General features: G+C 34.6%; 1 protein-coding gene and 1 pseudogene across 4 annotated transcripts in view; one reads left to right on the top strand and one right to left on the bottom strand.

Moving 5' to 3' along the window:
• The window catches only part of LOC141546232 (large ribosomal subunit protein eL37-like), a 30,335-nt pseudogene extending 18,894 nt beyond the window's left edge, over positions 1-11,441 (top strand).
• The window catches only part of CTBP1 (C-terminal binding protein 1), a 446,736-nt gene that overhangs the window by 113,699 nt on the left and 310,251 nt on the right, over positions 1-22,786 (bottom strand). The gene's annotated exons all lie outside the window — the stretch shown is intronic.

The following is a 22,786-nucleotide window of genomic DNA, read 5'->3' as shown; positions in this document are numbered from 1 at the left end:
TGTGTGTATATGTCATATTATCTGCAAAAAGTGATAGTTTTGTGTCCTCATTGTCTACTCTGATTCCTTCAATTTTTTTTTCTTCTCTTATTGCTATTGCTAGCACTTTTAGTACAATACTGAAATAGAATGGTGATAGAATTGGAGGGGATTGGATGTGGGAAAACTGAGACACTGATATATTGTTGGTGGAATTGTGAACACATCCAGCATTTTGGAGAGCGATTTGGAACTATGCTCAAAAAGTTATCAAACTGTGCATATCCTTTGATCTAGTAGTATTACTACTGGGCTTATATACCAAAGAAATACTAAAGAAGGGAAAGGGACCTGTATGTGCAAGAATGTTTGTGGCAGCCCTCTTTGTAGTGGCCAGAAACTGGAAACTGAATGGATGCCCATCAATTGGAGAATGGCTGAATAAATTGTGGTATAGGAATATTATGGAATATTATTGTTCTGTAAGAAATGACCAATAGGATGATTTCAGAAAGGCCTGGAGGGACTTACATGAACTGCTCCTGAGTGAAATGAGCAGGACCAGGAGATCATTATATACTTCAACAACAATACTATATGATGATCAATTCTGATGGATGTGGTCCTCTTCAACAATGAGATGAAATAAATCAGTTCCAATAGAGCCAGTAATGAACTGAACCAGCTACACCCAGCGAAAGAACTCTGGGAGGTGACTATGAACCACTACATAGAATTCCCAATCCCTCTAATTTTGTCTGCCTGCATTTTTGATTTCCTTCACAGGTTAATTGTACACTATTTCAAAGTCCGATTCTTCTTGTGCAGCAAAATAACTGTATGGACATGTATACATCTATTATATTTAACATATACTTTAACATATTTAACATGTATTGGTCTACCTGCCATCTGGAGGAGGGGTTGGGGGAAGGAGGGGAAAAATTGGAATAAAAGATTTTTCAATTGTCAATGCTGAAAAACTACCCATGCATATATCTTATAAATAAAAAGCTATTAAAAAAAAAAGAATGGTGATAGTGGACATCCTTACTTCACCCCACTATAGATAATGCTTACTGATGATCTGATAGATACTACTTAGCTCTATTTATTCCTATGCTCTTTAGTGTTTGTTTTTTTAAAATAAAAATAGGTTATATTTTGTAAAAAGAAATTTCTGCATCTATCGAGATAATCATTAAATTTCTATTGTTTTTATTGATATTGTTAATTATGCTGATAGTTTTCCTAAAACTGAACTGATTTGCATTACTAGTATAAAGCCCATATGTCTATAGTGTATGATGCTTCTGATATATTGTTGTAATCTCCTTAACTAGTACTTTATTTAAAATTTTTGCATCCACATTCATTAGGGAACTTATCTATAGTTTTCCTTCTATGTTTCAGTTCTTCCTGGTTTACATATTAGCACCATATTTGTGTTATAAAAGGAATTTGGGGGCAGCTAGGTAGAGCAGTAGAAAGAACACCAGCCCTGAATTCAGGAGGACCCAAGTTCAAATCTGATCTCAGACACTTACCACTTCCTAGCTGTGTGACCCTGGGAAAATCACTTAAGCCCAGCCTCAGGGAAAAAAAAAAAATAATAAAATAAAATAAAATAAAATAAAAGGAATTTGGTAGGATTTCTTTGTCTATTTTTCCAAATAGTTTATATAGTATTGGAATTAATTGTTCTTTAAATGTTTGGTAAAATTCACTTAGGAATACATCTGGCCCTTGCAAATTTTTTCTTATTCATTGATGGCTTGTTCAATTTTTTTTAAAATAGAGTTATTTGCATATTCTACTTCCTCTTCAGTTAATCTGGTCCATTTATATTTTTGCAAATATCATCAATTCACATAGATTGTCAAATTTATTGGCATGTAATTGAACAAAATAACTCCTAATAATTTCTTTTATTTCCTTTTCATTGGTAGGGAATTCCACCTTTTCATTTTTGATACTGATAATATTTTTTTCTTTTAAAAATCAAATGAGTCAATGATTTGTCTACTTTATAGGCTTCCTCCATACAATTATCTCCTAGTTTCCTTTATTAGTTCAATGGCTTTCTTACTTTCAATTTTATTAATCTCTCCTTTTATTGTTTTCAATTAATTTTAAATCTTTCTACTTTCCTTTCTTGAATATTTTTATTGCATTGTGATCTGAAAAAGATACATTTAAAATTTCAATTTTTTTTGTTTGTTGGAAGGTTTTTAATGGCCTCACACATGGTCAATTTTTGTGTAATTACCATATACTACTGAGAAAAAATTATATTCCTTTCTATTCCCATTCAATTATTTCTGGAGATCTATCATATTTAATTTTTCTACTATTCTCTTGACCTCCTTTAATTTCTTTCTTTATTATTTTATAGTTAGGTTTATCTAGTTCTATTTACTCTTATAACTCATTTAACTTCTTTAAAAATTTGGATGCTAAACATATAGTGTATATATATTTAATTGATATCTTTTCATCGTCTATGATGTCTTTTAGCAAGATGTAGTTTCCTTCTTTTTTTCATTTAATTAGACCTCTTTTTGTTTTTTGCTTTGTCTGAGTTCATGATTGCTACCTCTGCTTTTTTTTAAAATTTCAACTGAAGCATATTAGATTTTGTTTCAGCCCCTTACCATGACTCTCTGTGTATGTGTCCCTTCTTCAAATGTGTTTCTCATAGTCAATATTCTGCATGTTTTTGGTTTCTAATGAACTCTGCTAGCTACTTCCATTTTATGGGTGAGTTCATCCCATTTATATTCATAGTTATTATTATTAATTGTATATTTCCCTCCATCCTATTTTCCCTATCTTCATTCTTTCTCTCTGTGTGTCTTTGTCTCTGTTTCTGTTTATCTGCCTCTCTTCTTTCACTCTAAGCCTCCTCAAAAACATTTTCCTTCTGTCTAGCAACTCTTCCATGTGTCCTCTTTTCTATCATACATATCCCTCTCCCCTCATACTTCCTTATAGTGTAAGATACATTTCCATACTCAATTGAGTTTGTATGTTATTTGCAAATTTGAGCTAATTCCAATGAGAGTAAGGTTCAAGCATTGCCTGTCCTGTTCCTAAAATCTTTCCTTCCATTATAATAGTTGTTCTGTGCCTTTTTTATGAGATATTTTACTTGATTCCACATCTCTTTCCCTTCTTCCAGTGGATCCTTCTTTCTCATCCCTTCATTTAATTTTTTTGGGGTATCATTTCATGATAGTCAATTTAGAACCACAGCTTTCTATGTATATTCTTCCTAACTGCCTTAATAGTAATCCAGTTCTTAAGAGTTACAAATATCATCTTCCATGTAGGAATGTAAACAGTTTAACCTTATAGAATTCCTCAAGTTTTCTCTTTCCAGTTTACCTTTTTATGGTTTTGCTGAATCTCATATTTGAAAATCAAATGTTGTGTTCAGATTTGGTCTTTTCATCAGAAATGCTAGAAAGCCCTCTATTTCATTAAATATCAATTTTCTCCTTGAAAGATTATAGTCAAGAATCACCTAACCAGGAGGACCCCAGTTCAAATATGGTCTCAGACACTTAACACTTCCTAGCTGTGTGACCTTAGGCAAGTCACTTAACCCCAGCCTCAGGGGAAAAAAAAGAAAACAAAAGTACAAAATATTTAATACTTGGAATAGAGCCCTCTGTTTTCTGGAATATCATATTCCAAGTCCTCCAATCCTTTAATGTAAAAGCTACTAAATCCTGTGTAATGCTGCCTCTGTCTCCATTACATTTGAACTGTTTCTTTCAGCTGCTTGAAATTTTCTTTGACTTGAGAACTCTGGAAATTGGCTATACTATTCTTGGGAGTTTTCATTTTAGGATATCCTTCATGAAGTGCTCAGTAGATACTTTCAGTTTCGATTTTACCCTCTGTTCTAGGATATCAGGGCAATTTTCCTTAATAATTTCTTGAAACATGATGCCTAAGTTCTTTTTTTTTAAATCAAGGCTTCTAGGTATTACAACATTCTTAAATTATCTCTCCTGGATCTATTTTTTCAAGTCAGTTGTTTTTCTAGTGATATAATTCATACTTTCTTCTATTTTTCACTTTTGATTTTTATTGTTTCTTGTTGTCTCATGAAGTCATTAGTTTCCACCTGCCTAATTCTAATTTTTAAGGAATTGTTTTCTTCAATGAGCTTTTTAACTTCCTTTTCCATTTGACAATTTACTTTTTAAGCTGCTACTTTCTTCAGTGAATTTTTGTATATATTTTCCCTATTTTTTGTCTTATTTTTACCAAGCTGTTGACCCTTTTGTTATAATTCTGTTGCATCAATCTTATTTATTTTCCCAATTTCTCTTCTATCTCTCTTATTTGATTTTTAAAATCCCTTTTGAGCTCTTCCAGAAGTTTTTTTTGGATTTGTCACCAATTTTGATTTTTCTTTTAGCCTTGGTATGTAGCTGTTTTGACAATGTTGTCCTCTTCGGAGCTTGTGTTTTGATTTTCCCTGTAACCACAGTAATTTTCTTTGGTCAGGCTCTTTTTGTTTGTGCTCATTTTCCAACTTATTTCCTGATCCTTAATTTTATGTTAAAAATTAGGCTCTGCTCCTGGGGAGAATAGGGCTCTATTCCAAGTATTAAATATTTTGTACTTTTGTTTTCTTTTTTTTCCCCCCTGAGGCTGGGGTTAAGTGACTTGCCCAAGGTCACACAGCTAGGAAGTGTTAAGTGTCTGAGACCACATTTGAACTGGGGTCCTCCTTAATTCAAGGCTGGTGCTCTATCCACTGCACCACCTAGCTGTCCCCTTGTACTTTTGTTTTCAAAGCAAATTCTAGAGAATTGTAAGTTTCTAGTTCTTCCAAGGTGTGGTCACTGCTCTCCTGAATTGTACTCTAGTCTGTGATTTACCACAAACATTATTTTTTAACTTGGAACAATGAGCATGTTGACCCTCATTTGGGCAATGCAGCAGAGTTCTGTACCTAGTACCATCAAAGTATCCCTTGTAATGTCCTCCTGACCAGTTGGCTGACCCTCTTACTGTCTGTGAGCTGAGAGTTCCAGAATTTGCTAATGATGATTCAGATACTCCTATGGTACAACTTTGCTGGTGTGGGAGCCTGCTGCTGGCTCTAGCCGGGTTGGGGGGTCTATGGCAGTGTGTGGAGCCTTGCTGAGCATGTCCTGCATGGCCTGCCTGCTCTGGACTACATCCCATTCTTACTTTAGCAAGACAGACTTTTCAGGTCACCTTCTAAGTTGTCTTGGGCTACAACCTTCTTTTACCCTATTTTTTGGTTGATTTTACTACTCCAGAATTATTTTTGAGGTGCTATTTTAAGTAATTTGAAAGGAAATTTGGGAGACTTCAGCCAAGTTCCTGCCCTACTTCTCCATCTTGGTCCCACTCTTGTCAATTAACTTATAAGAAAAATTTAATCATCAGTATATTTTGACATTGCTTTGAATGATTATCCTCCAACAAAATATTTCCAAGTGTGATTATTCACAATTTGTTATTAATGACTTACTTAGAAAAGGCATTCAATTTCAAGTCCATTAATTAAAGTAAATTAAATAATTCTCTCAGAGTCCTCTGTACATCTCATTTGTCCTTATACTTGATTCTGCCTAATAGTTACTATGTCATTTTGCATATTTTGAGGATGTGTCTATGTAAATTATTTGCCCTGGATATAGCAGTTTAAAAATACTATGAAATGAATGAATGAAAGAATGAATGAATCTGTAAAATGAACTGGACATGGTAAAAATTGAAACAATTTATTAAAAGATAAAAAGCTTCAGGATAATTTCTTAAGATGAAATCTTATCCTGAAGCATATATGCTCAAAGCTACGTAGAGCAAAATTCAACTCAACAATTATTAATAGTAGATTCATTTTTCATATAAAAGTTTGCTCATTTACCTAACATCAGAAAAAAAGGTATGCTGGGACAGAGAGTCTGTTACTTTTTATTTCTTGTGATCCAAGTAGGTCTCTGGTTTTAGAAAGCCTTATGTCCTTTGTAGCTCAATTTTGTCTGATGCAGTATGTGAGATTTTGGCTATTTATGACCCAGGTTATATACTTCCTGTACTTCATGGAGTAAACCATGGCATCTTATAGGGGTTCTGTGATATGTTCCTTGTAAGTAGAGAAAGTGTTACGTAGGCCAGAAAAGTTAGAATTTGTCTTTTCCTCATAACTGTTATTCTCCCCACCTACCACTTATTCCCCAGTCCCAACTATGAAGAAGTGAATTTTCCAAACTCTGAAAGAATTTCGTTTCACTTAATAAAACACAAAAATGTGATAAACTAGTAGATCTTTAATTTAAATTACTTTTCATGGGATTGAGGGGGTTTATTATAACGTATATAAATTGCCCTAAAGTTTCCTTAGGTGATTCTCAACATGGCTGCTTTCCTAAGAAAATCCCTGGGTTACCTGGAGAAATGCAAAGGCAGCTGGATAAAAGCCTAAGTCAAGTGGTTCCAGTTCCATGCTTGCAAGACAGCCAAAACTAGCAAAAATAGTATATGGAACACGGCATCGTTTAAAAGGAAGGAGAAATGAGCAAACTCAGTGAAACATAAATCCTGAAGCATATGTGCATCCCCCATCCTTTCAGCAGAACTTTTCATATTTCTCCTAGGGCATTATAGAAATCAACAATTAATAACAAGTATAGTATGGAGAACAGTAAATTAATGTACAAGAGAATTGGACACATCTTTTACATATTTTTAAAAGGACCCACTGAAGTGTAAATTACCAAAAGGGGTTAATTTTTTGCCTTTCCCAGGGACTAGACCTCTTGGCCCAATGAATATTACAAAATAACCAACAGCACAACATGAGAGCTCTGAGAGAAGACTGGACAGTAATTCATTGAACTAAGAGTTATATTATGCAAAAAAAAATGCAAGTAAGCATGAAGAAAACCAATCATTGTTCATTTAAAATAAATCCCAGTTCCATAACTTGTTTCTTTTCCTTTTTCTTTTAGACGAAAGAATAGAGAGAAGATGGTTACAGTCAAAGTTCAAGTCTGGAGGAAGCAGCCTTGGGCTATCAGAAAGTCTCCTACTGGGGACTGCAATTATGTAAAATGAAAAGGTTAGGTCTATACAGCCAACTCATGTTATTTATAAGAGTCTTCTTACAACTTAGTCTTTCTTGTGAGTTTGAGAAATTACCCTCAGCATTATGTGTTTTTAAATAGTACTTTTTGTTTGTTTAATACAAGCAATATCACTTCAGAAATAAACAAAAAAAAATCCTTTCATTTGTGAATGAAGTTAAAGGCTGTACCAATATACTTCTAGGACTTTCAGTTAAATGGCTGCTCAAAGAGTGTGGGAGCAATTCATCTATCTGCCTTGTCTTAAGATAATTATTCTCATAGCTTTTCATGTAACCTATTATTATTGCCTCACTTACTGCTTCCTAATCATCCAGACAACAAAATGGTTACTTAGTTATATGCAAGCTTTATTTTTCATTAAGTCTCACTTTTCCATTTGATTTATGCTACAACTGCTTATACATAATGTACATGAAATTTTGGGGGACATGATTTTTTTCTTCTATCACTTATTAGAGTTCTCAGACAAGGGAACTGTTGTTGCAAGCATGAACTAGATGACCATTTGTTAGGTACACTATGACAGAGATTTTTTTGGTGAATGAGTTGGAATGGATTGTTGTTGAAATCCCTTCCAACTCTCAAATTCTATGATCCTATGATTGATCTAGGCCAAATTTATACAGTTTTGATGAAAAGGTTCAATTGAAAATGTGACTAATTTAAACAATCTCTGAGTAGAATAAATGATTCCTGAGGGCCCAGCCTTTCCTCGATCTCTGCTGACAATGAACAGAGAAAAACTTCAGGTATGTCAGAATCAATTCATTTTTATCTGAATATTATATTGTTATAGTGCTATGCAGCCAAAAAATGGGAACACTCTTGTCTGAGTTAAGAAACACTACTGACTTTCAAAGATGTATATGAGTTTGGACTATTAGTCCTGGCTGTCAGTTTCTGGGTCTCTTGATGAGCTCTGGGGTTCTTAATGTAATCCCAATTCAGTGTTATATTAAGCAATTTTTTTTCCTGTTCTAAAAAAAGGTCTGGAGTTGGGCCATTAGTAGCTCCCATTTGCCCTGTAGCAAAGAGAGAAAATATGTCAAAATGAATTATTATACTAGGACACCAGATCAAGGCTTCATTTAGTACTCTTAAAATTCTACTTCTAGAAACAACTGTTTTCAATATAGACTATCTTTTCTGATGTAATTTAATCAAGGATATCAGTATAATACAGTAAGATTATCATTCTATTTTGCAGGAATCTTTTCTTTTAAGGACAAAGACAGACCTAATTTCCCTGTTAGAAGGAAGAAGCAGGGGAAATGTGTGTTCCTTCACAGGATATATAAGCACAGTAGAGTATTCTAGACTGCACCCATCACAAATGTATAAAATGAATAGTGGCTACACAAAGTTTATCCCAGAATGATTTGGCCTAAGGTCAACACTTCCCATACCCACAATATACCTTTAGCAATACTCAAGTGTCAAGAGCAGGTAGCTAAATGAACGTTCCATGAAGAAGAAGATAAAGAAGGTGTGGACATTGGCTCAAACATGTTCAGTTATTTAGAGAATATAAAGCTCAGTAATATCACAATTGACTATTTTTATGTATCAAAGTTTAGTTAGAAATTTCCCAGGAAGCCTTTTTAAAAATGAAAATGAAAGATAATAAAATGAATATTTAATAAGTGATCAAAGAGATGGAAAGAGAATCAGGAATGTTTAGGTAACCCCATAGAAACCAGGAGATAGTAGTTCAGCAGTGTCAAATACTTCTAAGAGTTCAAGGAAGATGAAACAGAAAAAGGCTTTTGAATTTGGTTAAAAAGAAAAGTTTTTATAGAGTGACTGGGGAGAGAAATCAGAAAGCAAGCAATTAAGGTATCAATAGGAGCCAAAGACAATGAGTACAAGCTATTCCATCTCAGAAGTTTAAAACAAAGGGAAGAGAAAGAAAGGAGTACTAGGAACAGTTAGATGAAGCAAGATTTCTTTGCTTTTTAAAGTTAGGAGACCATTACATGTCTGAACAGGAAAGAAGGATTCTGCAGGGGAATTTGGGTAGCAGCAGTGCCTTTTAAGGGGCAAGATGGAAATAGAATAAAAAGCACAGGACAACCAACTTTGGGAAGGAGGGGATATCTCTCCTCAGGCTAAAAGAGATATGTTAAAGCAAAGATGAAGGTAGAATTGAGAGTCACTATCATATATACAGGTGACTATAAAACCAAATCTAACTCCAGGTTAAGATCTAATCATATTTAATCCAAATGAAATAATATAGAAGGAAGGGGGCCTGTTAGGTAGCTGACTGTATTAGATACCCTGATAATAGAAAACCACTGTCACATGGTGAATTACCTATAATCAAATTGCTTGGAAACCTGTAACATATAACAATATAATAATTATAACATTCTTGAGAGCATCAATTGTTTTTTTTTTTTTTTAATACTTGTCAGAATGAATTAACAAGTTTTCCTGCTGAGTTAATCAACTAACATTTATTAACTACCAAGCATTATCCTAAGTTCTGGGGGTACCACAAAAAAAGGGCAAAAATAATCTCTTCTTTCAAGGTATTAAGTCAAATAAGGGATGCAAACAACTAGATACAACAAGCTATATGCAGGATAAACTGGGGATAATCTCAGAGGTAAGGCAATAAAATCAAGGAGGGCTGGGAAGAGCTTCTTGTACAAGGTAGGCCTTTACCTAAGATTTGAAGGAAGCAAGAGAAGCCAGGAGGCAGAAAGTTCCAGGAATGGGAGTCACCCAGTGAAAACTCTTAGGAATGGGAAATAGAATGTTATGTGCTGGGAACAGAATGATGGCCAGTGTCACTAATTTGCATAGTACATGGATGGGATGGGATAGAAGGGATGGGGGAGGGGGAAGTGGGGGGGAACTGGGGGAGAGTAGTAGGTGTAAAAAAATTGAAAAGGTAGGAAGTGGCCAGGTTAGGAAAGGTATAGGGGTATGGGAGGCAATATGGGGCAAGACGTGTTTTAAATAGATGGGAGTGGGAAGGGCAAGGAACCCAGGCTACTGTTGTTATCCAGGCATGAGGTTATCAAGGTTTAAACCAGGGTTGTAGCAGAATTGTCATATACAAAAGATGTTAATAATGTGCGAATGATAGAATTTGGCAACTGATTAGATATGGGAAGGGAGGGAGAATGAAAAGTTAGGAGAATTGATGAATTTAAATTACCTTGTTAATGTAAAAAAAAAAAAGGACTAGTTCGATAACAAATTAATATTTGGGACTTGAAAAAGAAACCAGATCAGATAAAAATGCTTAATTTGTAGAATTAGGATTATCTTTCCTAAGTACCCAAAACATTTTGTCCTTCATTTTTGACTTCTCAGAGCTGCTGACATGATCATTTTTCATTGTTGATTCACCCAGCTCCCCTTCCCCTATTCCCCAGAAGTAGATATAAAAGAAAATATTATGTAGGAACTATCACAGCTCATGTTTATATGTTTTAAGGTCTATATAAACAGCTTTCCTCACAATAGCCATAAGAGGACAACTGTGCTAAATACAATTTATAGATGAAAAAATGAGCTGCCTACAGAAAGAATTACAAAGCATTAGAGCCAAGTCTAAAACCCATGTCTGCTTTCTATAAGACCAGACTGATTTTCTTAACTTTCCTGAGCTGATGTTCTCCCTTGGAAGTAAAACAACTTTTCTTTGGGAATCCAAAGTCTGTTTTTCTAAAGTATGTTTAGTAGCTCTAAAGTCTCAGTACTTATCTGTTAAGCATTATTGTACTAGGTCAGAGAGGAGGATAAGAACACACATCAATGGAAACTGTTTTGCTCATTTACTGTTGTTATTCAGTTGTTCATTATGTCTGACTGTCATGGACCATACTATCTGCAAGGTTTTCTTGGCAAAATTACTGGAGTACTCTGCTATTTCCTTCTTTAGCTCATTTTACAGATGAGAAAACTGAAGCAAATGGGGTTGAATGACTAGATCAGTCACCCAGCCAGTAAGTGTCTGAAGCCAGATTTGAACAGAGGCCCCAGCAGCTATTCACTTTGGAAAGGATATTTCTTCTTTTTGGTCCCAGCTGAAGGGAGGTGACAAAGGGGACATCTTCATTTAGTAAGTGCCAGAATAAGATACACACTTTGTGCCATTGATGTGGTTCTAAGGCATACCATCTTCAGAAGTTAACATGTGGCAAATGTAAAAGAAAAGTATAATAACATGCTGCAAAGGCTAAGTGATACAACACACTGTTACTGATCAAATAAGGCACTTAAAATTGATTCATGAATGGATTCCATAAAGGAACAACATCTAAACCCAAGAAAACAGCTGTTGCAGCATCTAGTTCATCTTAAGGATTCAACTGTTTGTTAAAATAAATGTCCTGTATGTATAAAAAAGAAATATTTCTAATAATTTCCTAGTCTTGCCTTTTGGAGTAACATAATAAAAGCTAATTTAGGTCTTTTATATGACAACCCATCAATTGTTTTAGGCAGTTATATGTACTTTCTCATTCGATGTCCACAAAGCGGAATAACACTTCCAGCAAATGTGTTAATGATTAAGGTTTTCATTACTGATATCCCTCTGTGAGAATGTTATAATCTATAGCTGGAAACACATTTAGATTATCAGCAGTAGGATCACTGATGGTAGATAACCTGAAAACTGGGGTCTTATTGCAATCCAAGGGGAAATGGAAAAATGCATGGGGAGTATGAAGAAAGCTAAAGTCTATTACTAGTCATGACTTTTAAATGAGAAAAGGAATAAAAGAAAAGGATTCATTATGGACAGGTATGACTCAACAACAAGATGAGATTCTCATGCAACTCAAGGGATTGATCAGACTGAGTTTTCTCACTCGATATTGTCTTTAGGGTTCATGAGATGGACTCTATTTATAGTCATTATTGTGGTATTCTAAATTATAATACACAAAACCTAATTATTTTTTTCGATACAATACAGAAAGCCAACTGTTCACTTTCCACATTCTCATTTTTTATGAGAAATATTCTTGGAGCTATAAGAAGAGTATGGTTCCCACTAAAAGAGAGGGAGAAGGGAAGGTAGTACCAGAGATCTTGGTGGGGCAACAGCTGTGGGATGTCTTCTACTAACTAACCTCCCTCCTGCCAATTCCCATTTTCTTTCAGTCATTCCTTACTGAACACTGATATCTGTCTCTCCACACCATCATCCATGAGAGAGGAAACAAAAAGTCCCATTCTACTTGAAGTCTCAAGTTTACTTACCACAGGGCTTCTCAAAGGATTCCCCTCAACCCCATGCATCTAGATGGCACAGGGGATAAAGCAGTGGGTTTGGAGTTACCAACTATAATAGTAAGACAGAGGTCTTCTAGGGCTTACAATTTTAGGTCTTACAATTTTACTCGATTTACTATATTTTCCATCTGAAGGACCAATGATCTCAAAAAATCCCAGCCCTTCTGAACTGCTATAGAATGCTTAGGACTTCTAGGGCTTTCTAATTATCTTGCAGGTTGATTATGGGTTGTCTCTCCCAAACAGATTTTCAGCTTCTTTAGAATTATTTCTTTTAGGGGAAAGGGACTCATATGTGCAAAAATGTTTGTGGCAACCCTTTTCATAGTGTCTAGAAACTGGAAATTGAATGGATACCCATCAATTGGAGAATGGCTGAATAAATTATCGTGTATGAATGTTATGGAATATTATTTTTCTGTAAGAAATGACCAGCAGGATGATTTCAGAGAAGCCTAGAGAGACTTACATGTAAGTGAAATGACCAGAACCAGGAGATCATTATACACTTCAACAATAATACCATATGATGATCAATTCTGATAGATGTGGCTCTTTCCAACAATGAGATGATCCAAACCAGTTCCAATTGTTCAATAACTAAGAGAACTATCTACACCTAGAGAGAGGACTATGGGAACTGAGTGTGGATTACAATATAGCATTTCTACTCTTTCTGTTATTGTTTGCTTGCATTTTTGTTTTCCTTCTCAGGTTTTTTTTTTAAACCTTCTTTTTAGATCCAATTTTTCTTGAGCAGCAAGATAACTGTATAATTATGTATATATATATGTGTGTATATATATATATATATAGTATTTAATATATACTTTAACATATTTAATATGTATTGGACTACCTGTCATCTAGGGGAGGAAGTGGTGGGGGGGGAAGAGGGAAAAAGTCAGAACACAAGATTTTACAAGGGTCAATATTGAAAAACTACCCATGCATATATTTTGTAAATAAAAAAGAATTATTTCTTTTCTCTAATTGCATTCCTATTACTTGGAACATATTATGAAATACTTATAAAGTCCTTAGCACATTGTAGGTCTTTAATAAATGTTTTTCCCCTCCCTTAACAAATTAATTTCTTCCTTCTCAAAATGAGTTTGATTTTTTTCTGAAGATATCAACTTTGCCTGAAGCAAAGAAATAGATTTGGGTAGTGACTAGTGAGTTTGGTGGGTCAGTGTCAAATCTTGGATACATGTTACACAAGAAAGCATGCTTCTGACTGGCCATTTTAGATTCAGATATGACTTTGTCTGTCTGTCTCTGTCTGTCTGTCTGTTTCTCTGTCTATGTCTCTGTCTCTGTCTCTCTGCTGAGGCAATTGGGGTTAAGTGACTTGCCCAGGGTCTCACAGCGAGAAGTGTTAAGTATCTGAGGCCACATTTGAACTAAAGTCTTCTGACTTCAAAGCTGGTGCTCTATCCACTGCCCCACCTAGCTGCTCCTATATGACCAAATTCTTAAGCAGATTACTACAATTTTTTTTTTTTTTTTGGTGGAGGAAGGAGGGAAGATCTTAGCAGAATTCCTTCTATTTGCTAGTATGCCTGAAAAAAAATAATAACATGAGACAGGAAATGAAAAATGTTGAATAATTAGTATAGGTGTAGATAGTAAGTGGTATATGAATTCAAAGAAAAGATATCAGACTGAGTGGGTTGTCAGGAAAGGCTTCATATACAAAGGTGGAATTTTAGCAGAGAATTAGGTTAGGACTTAATTGGTAAGAAAAAAAGGCATAAACAAAGTACAAGCTATATTCAGGAGACAATGAAAAGATCTACACTAAAGTAGAAAGTTCACATAGAGATATAGTAACAAAAAAATTCTAGTATCAATCATTAATATAAAGAATTCTGGGGTCAGAAAATCTGAATTCAAGTCTCAGTTCATTGAAATCTAAAATTACCTTCACAATTCAATTGATTCTACTCAATCCAAACTTACTAATGATTTTTTCTTTCTTTTTTTCCCCCTCAGTCTTTGAGGATTGATACAGATCCATGTCTATTTTTATGGACCTGTAAAACTTTTACCAGCAAAGACTCTTATTTTTTTTAAATTTAAAAAATTAATCTATCCTTCAGACTCCTTCTATTGAGCAAATAAAAAATTAAGATCCTAATACATAGCTATAAAGTCTGATAAAACATATTCTCACATTAGCCATATCTGAAAATGTATGTCTCCCTCTGCATTCCAAGTTTATCACCTCTTTGGCAGGAGGTGAATGGTAAGTTTTATCTTATTCTCCAGGGTTCACCATTTTGTTGATCAAAATTCTAAAGTCTTTCATATTTGTTTTTCTTTATAATCTTGTTATTGTATAAATTGTTCATCTAGTTCTGCTCATTTCACTTGGCATCAGTTCACTGAGGTCTTCCTATTTTTCTCAGATATTATTCATTTCATCAATTTTTATGGCATAAAAATAATTTTATTATGTTTTTATGCTACAATTTGCTTAGTCATTCTCCAACAAGAGGTTTGACAATTTCTTAATTCCTAATCTGATCACCTCATCTTTCTTCACCTCTGTGGAGAAACTGATAGTTTGAAAAAAAAATTATTATGAACTTAAGAAACACCAACAAATATGGACATTTCAATATGTAAAGAAAAATGAAAAAAAAGATTCTATATGAAATTGTGAATGTTTTATGTGTATTTTTTCCTCTTTACATTCCTCCCAATATGTAGTATCTGACATTACTGATCATCCTGTCCTTCTGGACACTCTCTCTTCTCTATATTTTCATAGGACTCTGCTTTTATGGCTCTCCAACCTATTGAACCTCTCCTCAATCTCTTTCGCTGGTTCAGTATTCTCTTGTCACATCCCCTAAATGAAAATATTCTACATTCTGGGCCTGTTTCCTTCCTCTCTATACTCTCAGTTGAAATCATCAACTTCTATAGGATTAATTATCTTCTTTTTGCAATTGATCCTGAAATCTATATACTTAGCCCTAGTCTCTCTCCTGAGCTCTAGATATGCACCATCAATATTTCAAGCTGGAAATACCAGAGACATGTCAAACTTAACAAGTCCAAAACAGAACTCATCAACCAATCTTTGCCCAATTTCCCTATTTCTAGCATGATTACCCTTAAAATTCCAGGATTGTAATTTTATTCCTTAATTATTGCCCAAATCTTGTTTCTATATCACTATATTTCTCAAGTTTGATCCCTCCTTTCTACTTGCTTGACAGCCATTCTAGGGCAGACCCTTATTACTCCGTACTTGAATTGTTACGATTCTTTCCCTGACTCAAATCTCTCCCCATTCCAATCAATCCTCCATTTACCTACTAAATGATTTTCCTAAAGTGCATGCCTATTTCATGCCCTCGCTCAAGTTCAAAGTCTTTCTTATTACCTTTAAGATCAAATATAAATTTCTCTGATGGCTTTACAAAACTTTAGAAATGCATTTCAAAATAGAATGAATTGATTCAATATTGATTCACGTAAAAAGGCTTTGCAGAATAACCCATTATGACATGGCACTGAATTTTCTCCATAACTGAGGAAGAGGTAGAAGACCATAGGCAATTTGCTTATAAACCAAAACCGTTAATTTCAATAGTTCAGTATTTTATTTTCAATTTGGTCCTATAGAAATTGTATTTTTTCCCTTAAAAAGTTATTAAATTTTTTTCTAAGACAATATGTGAATTTGGAATATAGATTTGGAGTAGAAATTTTCTTTGTATCCTGGCAATATCTCTTATCTACATCCCTTTATCTCCTCTGACATAGTTGCTAGCTTGATGTGGGCCCTCATCACACATGGACCATTTGCTTCTGGTCAGCCTCTTTGTTTTACAGATCTCTCCAGTGCAGTCAATTCCTCAGCCAACTCTCACTTTGATTTCTCTAAAACATAGGATTGACCAGGTCACCCATCCACCCACATTCAATAAATTCCATTGGCTTCCTATTATCTCTAGGATCAAATATAAAAGCTGTCTTGGAAGCCCTTCCAAAATCTGGCCTCTTCCCATCTTTCCAGTCTTTATACTTTATTCCCCTCTATGCATCTATAATCCAGAAAGAAAGGCTTATTTGTGCATGTCATTTCCCAGTTCTTTGCCTCTTCATTGGCTGTCCCCCACACCTAGAATGGTCTCTTTCCTCTCTTCTTCCTCCTGGTTCTTCTGAAGTTTCAACTCAAATCCCACTCTTTCCAAGATGCTTTTTCTAGTCCCTCTCAATGTTAATGTAGTTGATTTGAGATTTTTTGCAATTATATCTTACATGTAGAGAGTTGATAGAATGTAATTCCTTAAGAGCAAGACATATTTATGCTTTTCTTTGTATCTGCAGCTTCTAATATAATACCTAGCACACAGTAGGTACTAAAATAAATGCTTGTTGCCTAGGTACAAAATTATAAAACAAAATTTCTACTTATTTTTAAGGATATTAAGAGAATTATAAATCAAATATGTAAGCTATTAGGAAACATTGTTTTAATTGCTAATGAAATGGATTTTCTTTGAATAATATAACATATAAACTGTAATTTTTTAAAAAAAAACAATATTATGTTTTGATTTAGAAGAAAAATGATGAGTAAAGAAAACCTGCTACTTTTATTTCTATCCCACTGATTAAATAAATAGTTTAATGGAGAACAAACTAATGACAAATTATCAACAGATTATAGTGTCTTTCTGGTTTGTAGGGAAATTTAAATGTCTTGCATTTGGTAGAACACCATAATCCTGAAAAAAAAAAAAAAGATATTTTGTAGCTTAGAAAAAAAGTTGCTACTTGACTAGATAATTTCCATTAGTTCAACTTCCCCTTTCACTCTTCCCTCCCTCATATGTAGTTATAATAAAGAAATTCATTCACCAGGTAACTTAATAAAGTTCAATTGAATGAATTACAAAACAGATTAATGTAATATTGTATGGGAAAATGCTCATAAAATGTAAAGAATTATTATTTTTTAAATAGAAATGCTCAATGTACCCCAAGGGTGATGGTGGTGGTGGTTTTCCTATAGGATTCACAGAGCCTACTTTTAAAGACAGGAAAATGGTATATACAAAATTTAATGGCTAAAAAGGTCATTACAATACAAGATATAATGACCAAGTTGAAAGGTATAGTTCAACCTTGTCATTCCTAGTTTGATAAAGAAAGACTTTTAGTCCCATTACATATTAAAGTATCAGCAGTTATTTTCTCTCATTTCTACCGGGGAATGTGGTTTTCAGTATTTATGGTGCCAAAGAGCAGTACCTTAAAGGCATGGGATACTGATGAATAGATCAATCTAGATCCAGACCCTTATTTAGAAAACAGTTAGTTTTAAAGACACTGAAAGCATTCAAGTGCCATTTCCTCCAGGAAGTTTTCCTTGATACCATTCATCAGCTTCCCTCCAAGTAAAAGTGATCTCTCCTTTTTCCAGTTTGTCCTAGCACTTTACCTGGACTTCTTTGCCTTTATCTCACTTTCTTTTATCTCACTGTTATTTATATATGTCTACTTTCCCATTAGATTTTAAGCTACTTAAGTTCGGGGTCCATGTATTTGTTCTGCCTCTATTTGCTGAATTCCTATTTATACCTTAAAGCCCCAATTAAATGCCATCTCCTTTAGGAAGTCTCAGCACCTGTTATGTAAAATGTATAATATTATCTTCTCTGTGTCTTATCTATCCCTTTATTAAACTGTGATTTATTTGAGAGAAGAGACATTCTCTCATCTATGCTTTGAACTTAACACACAGTAGGTCAAGTACAGTGATCCTACTGAATTGAACTTGTAACACTTAGAAATCTTAATGTATTTTGTATTAGGGTGTTCAGTCACATAAAAAACAAACCAAAAAGCTATGTGGCTAATTATCTAAAGAGGTAACAAAACTGCTAAACTACACACAGATGTTGAGCTCTACGAAAAGGACAGTTATTTTGCCAAAATCACTGCCAAATTCCCATTCTCTTTGGAAGCACTCCAACACTGGTGCCTGGTGCAGCTGCAGCTGTGCTACTAACCGCACACACACTGAGTTCTCCCCATTTTCCCTGGTCTTCAACAACACAACAAAAGAGTTCTAGCCCAATGACAAGAACTGAACTTTCAGTAGAGAAAAGACTCTCTTAAGTTCACAAAGTGCCTCTCATGAGAAAAATCAGACTGCGTTGTGAAAGCAGAATACATTCATGGGCTCAGTCCAATAAACTTCCAAGCTTGAGGCCAACAGGTATAGGTACAAAGAAAGTGACAAGTCCTACATATTAGAAAAACATGAACAAATTTATTAAACCCTAAGTTCTATGCTTAATAATAAAATTCAATCTGAAAAAAATACCTGAAATGGTAACATTATCTCCCCTAATATATAATAATTTGAGTTTTATGAGATTTGGTCTTGGCAAATGAAATCTGCTGTCCATTTATGGCTTTAATCTTGAACACTATCTTTTCTTGGCATATAAAAGATAAGTGCTATCAGGCCAGAAAGATAGCAACTATTACACATCACACAGGACCCACAATGGGAAATATTAGATTTGTTATCTATGCCAGGAAGAAACCTTGTGTTATTTGCTTCAAGAAGCAACACTTGGGAAAATATTCCACACCAGGGCTTGTTTGTTTTTCACAAAGGATGTGAAACTTTCGGCTTCATCTCTTTCAGATCATATTCTTTACATTTACTCATGACAAAGGAGCTTGGATTTCTTAGCTGACCCAGTAGTAGGAAAAGAGCACTACTCTAGATGAAAGAGAACTGATTCCCTTTATCAACTTCATAGGTTTGAAGACTTTTATCTATGTTGCTTGCTTAGTAAGCTAAAGATACTGGCCTGCCTGAATCCTACAGGAATGTCACCTCCCTACTGGGAACCTTTTTCTATGATGTGCCCAGGTTTGTCTTTATGCTTTCTTATGTATGAGGCACTCTCCTGCAAATGGTGGAATACTTCATTTAATCATTGATAAAAGAAATACTTAATCACCTCAAGGATCACTTATATTTCCCTATACCTTTTGCTCCTCCAAACTTCCCTGTGTCTTTTAAGAACTCCAACATCATCACTCCTGACATTTAGGTTCAAAACCCATGTCATTTTTTATTTCTCCTTATACCGGTTAATCCTCATAGCTAATTAGTTGCTAAATCTTATTGGTATTATCTCCACAACATCTCTTGCATCCATCCCTTGCTCTTCACTCACTGCCAGTATTCTAGTTCAGGCTCTCATTACGACTTAATTGGACTACTGAAATAGTCTTCAAATTGGAGAAAGGAAATGAATCTCTTACTCATCTTCCATGCAGCTGCCAAAATAATTTTCTTAAGTCACAGGTCTGACCATGCCATTTCTCATCTCAAAAACTTTCAGTGGCTTTTGAGTTAGTTAACTCCTTAGGTTAACATTTAGGGTTCTTTCTAACTTAATCTTTTTGGCCTGACTTCATGTCCTTCATGTATTCTTTGTTGCTACTAAACTGGACTATATTTTGTTCACTAAACTCAAATGTCATCTCCTAATTCCACATGTGAATGCAAAAGATAAAAGATCTGTAGAATATCAGTATCTAGAAAAAGCACAGAATGTTGGGTAGGACCCCTATGGTAAATATACAAGGAAATGTTAGTAACTGATTTTTAAAGGGGGGGCAAAAGGATCAGTTGTGATCTGCATCAATGAAGGAGATCACAAATCCATTTGAATATTTCATAAGATAATAGGATTAAACATCTAGAGTTGGAAGGGATTTGGGTATTTAGACTCTAGGTACAAAGTATATTAAAACAAAATGTTTTTTGCCTGGAAGGAAGGATTCATATAAATATATAATAATAATAATAATAAGTTCAGCACAACAAGGAGAGTAACAGAAGTCCAGATAATATGTTCTAAGGAGACAGGGGGAGGAACAGAACATTTTGAGCTTTAGGAAGAAAGGAAAGTCATATAGAAAAGGTGATGCTTGAAGGAAATAAGGTTTCTGAAGGTCAAATATGAGAAAGGATGTATATTCTAGCAGTGGGAAGGACAGGATGCTCCTTACTGATACAAAAGCAGGAAAGCATAGTACACTAGTAATTTATGCCAGACACACTAACATATTATACAAATTGATATTACAAGAGGATTGAGACACCAGGACAGCCCCCTAGACCACATTTTGTAAATCACTGCCTCAAGGTCCTTGGCAGCTCTGCCATTATACAAAAATGCAACTCTCTTTTATTTCTGCTGTCCAAATCTATTTAATAGCTATATAAATTGTGGACTGACACTCTATTATATACCCTAACTGCTTTCTAAATTTCTCCTCTCCAATGACTACTTTTACTCCAAATTACATAGCCCCAGGTACATTTTCAAACACAAATATGCAGATGTTGCCATCTTCCTAAATGGCCTTATCATAGTTAAGGAAGATCTATAATTTTATTTTATAAACAAACTGATTACAGATCAAGCTTCCAGGAAATCTTCCAAGTGATGGTGAATGACATAGCACCATTACTTTCAAGGATAAATTAGTCAAAAAGCTTTGATTCCAATCTAGAAACTGGGCACAGGGCATGCAAAATCCTATGTCAGAGGAGTTTCAAATGCGAATGAAATGTAGCAAAATAAATCTAAACCAAAAAATCTCAGAAGGGAAAGGGACCTGAGAAGTCACTTCATTTCACATTTATCTGGACTGAAATCCTTTCTGCAACTTATATCTGACAAGTGGGTATAAATATTTTGCTTGAAGACTTCTGATGAGAGGAAAGCCTATTACTTTCTGAAGCACTCAATTCCAATTTTGGGTAGTTGATTTTACTGTGTATTCCCTAAGAGCAGGTCTGGTCTACCATCTCTGTGTTAGGTAACTTAGAGAAAGGCAAAGAATAGCAGAAGATGAGACAAATAATGAACTGTATTCCCCACACTGGCAAAAATGAGCCTTCTGCCAGTCTTCTTTCAACATGATTGTAAACAAGCCAATACTTTCATAGGAAAAAACCTTTCACACATTTCATGGGCAATAGCACATTTCTTACCCCAAACCTTGAGTGCTGCCTATGGCTTTTATGACAATCACAAATCAAAAGGTGGACTTAAAATGGAACAGTAACCCAAACTTGGAGAAACAAGTAATGATAGTCTATGCATTAGTGATCAACTTTACTAAAGAATTATCTTAAAATTAATCTTTGACAATTTCTAAAACTCATCATTTACAGTGCATTTCATATCATATTTGTAACCTTTATATCTGTAATGATAATTATATATTTTAAAATGGATGAATTTTCAAAAACTATGCTGATACAATTTCCCCTCCCCCCCAGGCTAGGGTTAAGTGACTTGCCCAGAGTCACACAGCTAGGAAGTGTTAAGTGTCTGAGACCAGATTTGAACTCGGGCCCTCCTGAATTCAAGGCTGGTGCTCTATCCACCACAATTTTCAACTTCCAGACCTTTGGGCAGAATTTATCTTTCTCCTAAAATAAAGCAAAACCTTTGATACAGATTACATATAATATACCAATTCTTTTCATGAAAACAAGAGTTAATGATTTTGCTAACAATTACTGTCATTGTTGCAATCTGAGTTTCCCTTGTATATATCTTCATTATAAGAAATGAGAAATGTTGATTTGTTTGTCAAAAGTTGAAGGCAAATAATTTAAACAAAACCTTTAATTCATTTCCAGAATAATGTGGTATATTCCCTCTTTTTATTTCATATTCTGCATTTACAGATATATACAAGTTTAGAACAATATTCTAAAAGCACAAGGCCAAATTCAAGAATCAACATGCTATATACTGTAGGGCTGGATTCGAACACAGAGTCCATTGGTTGCCAGCCAAAGGACCTTACACTTGGCAAAAGAGGCAGAAGGGAAATTTTTAAGACTCTTGTTGCAATGTCTACTTCCAGCATTTTGTCAGGGAGATTAATATGATAATACATGAGTGAGAGAGACATGGCTTGGGGGACTAAGAGGACATTTTTGAAGGGATCAATCTTTAATTAGGGAGGTGACAGAAGAAATGGAGAGGACAGACAAGGCCAGTACAACTCCTAATTCCACAAGTCTTTTAAGTTTATAAAACACTGTTCTCCCAAGTACTCTGTGAGGTAAGGAGTACAAGTATCATGGTTTTATGGATGAGGAAACTATGCCTCAGAGACATGAATTGATTTATGCAAAACACAAAGCTAATCAATGTTAGGGCAGAAGCATGGATTGACTCTTTTGAACTATGAGGCCTGGGTTCTTTTCACTAAACAAGTCAAGGTACTGTGAATGAAAGGCCCCCTTTAACTCCCCCCACAACAAGGAAAAATAGCATTTCGATGTTAATTTAAGCTTCCCAAAGCATTGCACAATGCTATCT

The sequence above is a fragment of the Sminthopsis crassicaudata genome, chromosome 6 (genome assembly GCF_048593235.1).
Source record: "Sminthopsis crassicaudata isolate SCR6 chromosome 6, ASM4859323v1, whole genome shotgun sequence".
Lineage (NCBI taxonomy): Eukaryota > Metazoa > Chordata > Mammalia > Dasyuromorphia > Dasyuridae > Sminthopsis > Sminthopsis crassicaudata.
Note: the sequence above shows the minus strand (reverse complement) of the source record. Positions and strands in the feature narration are given on the sequence as shown.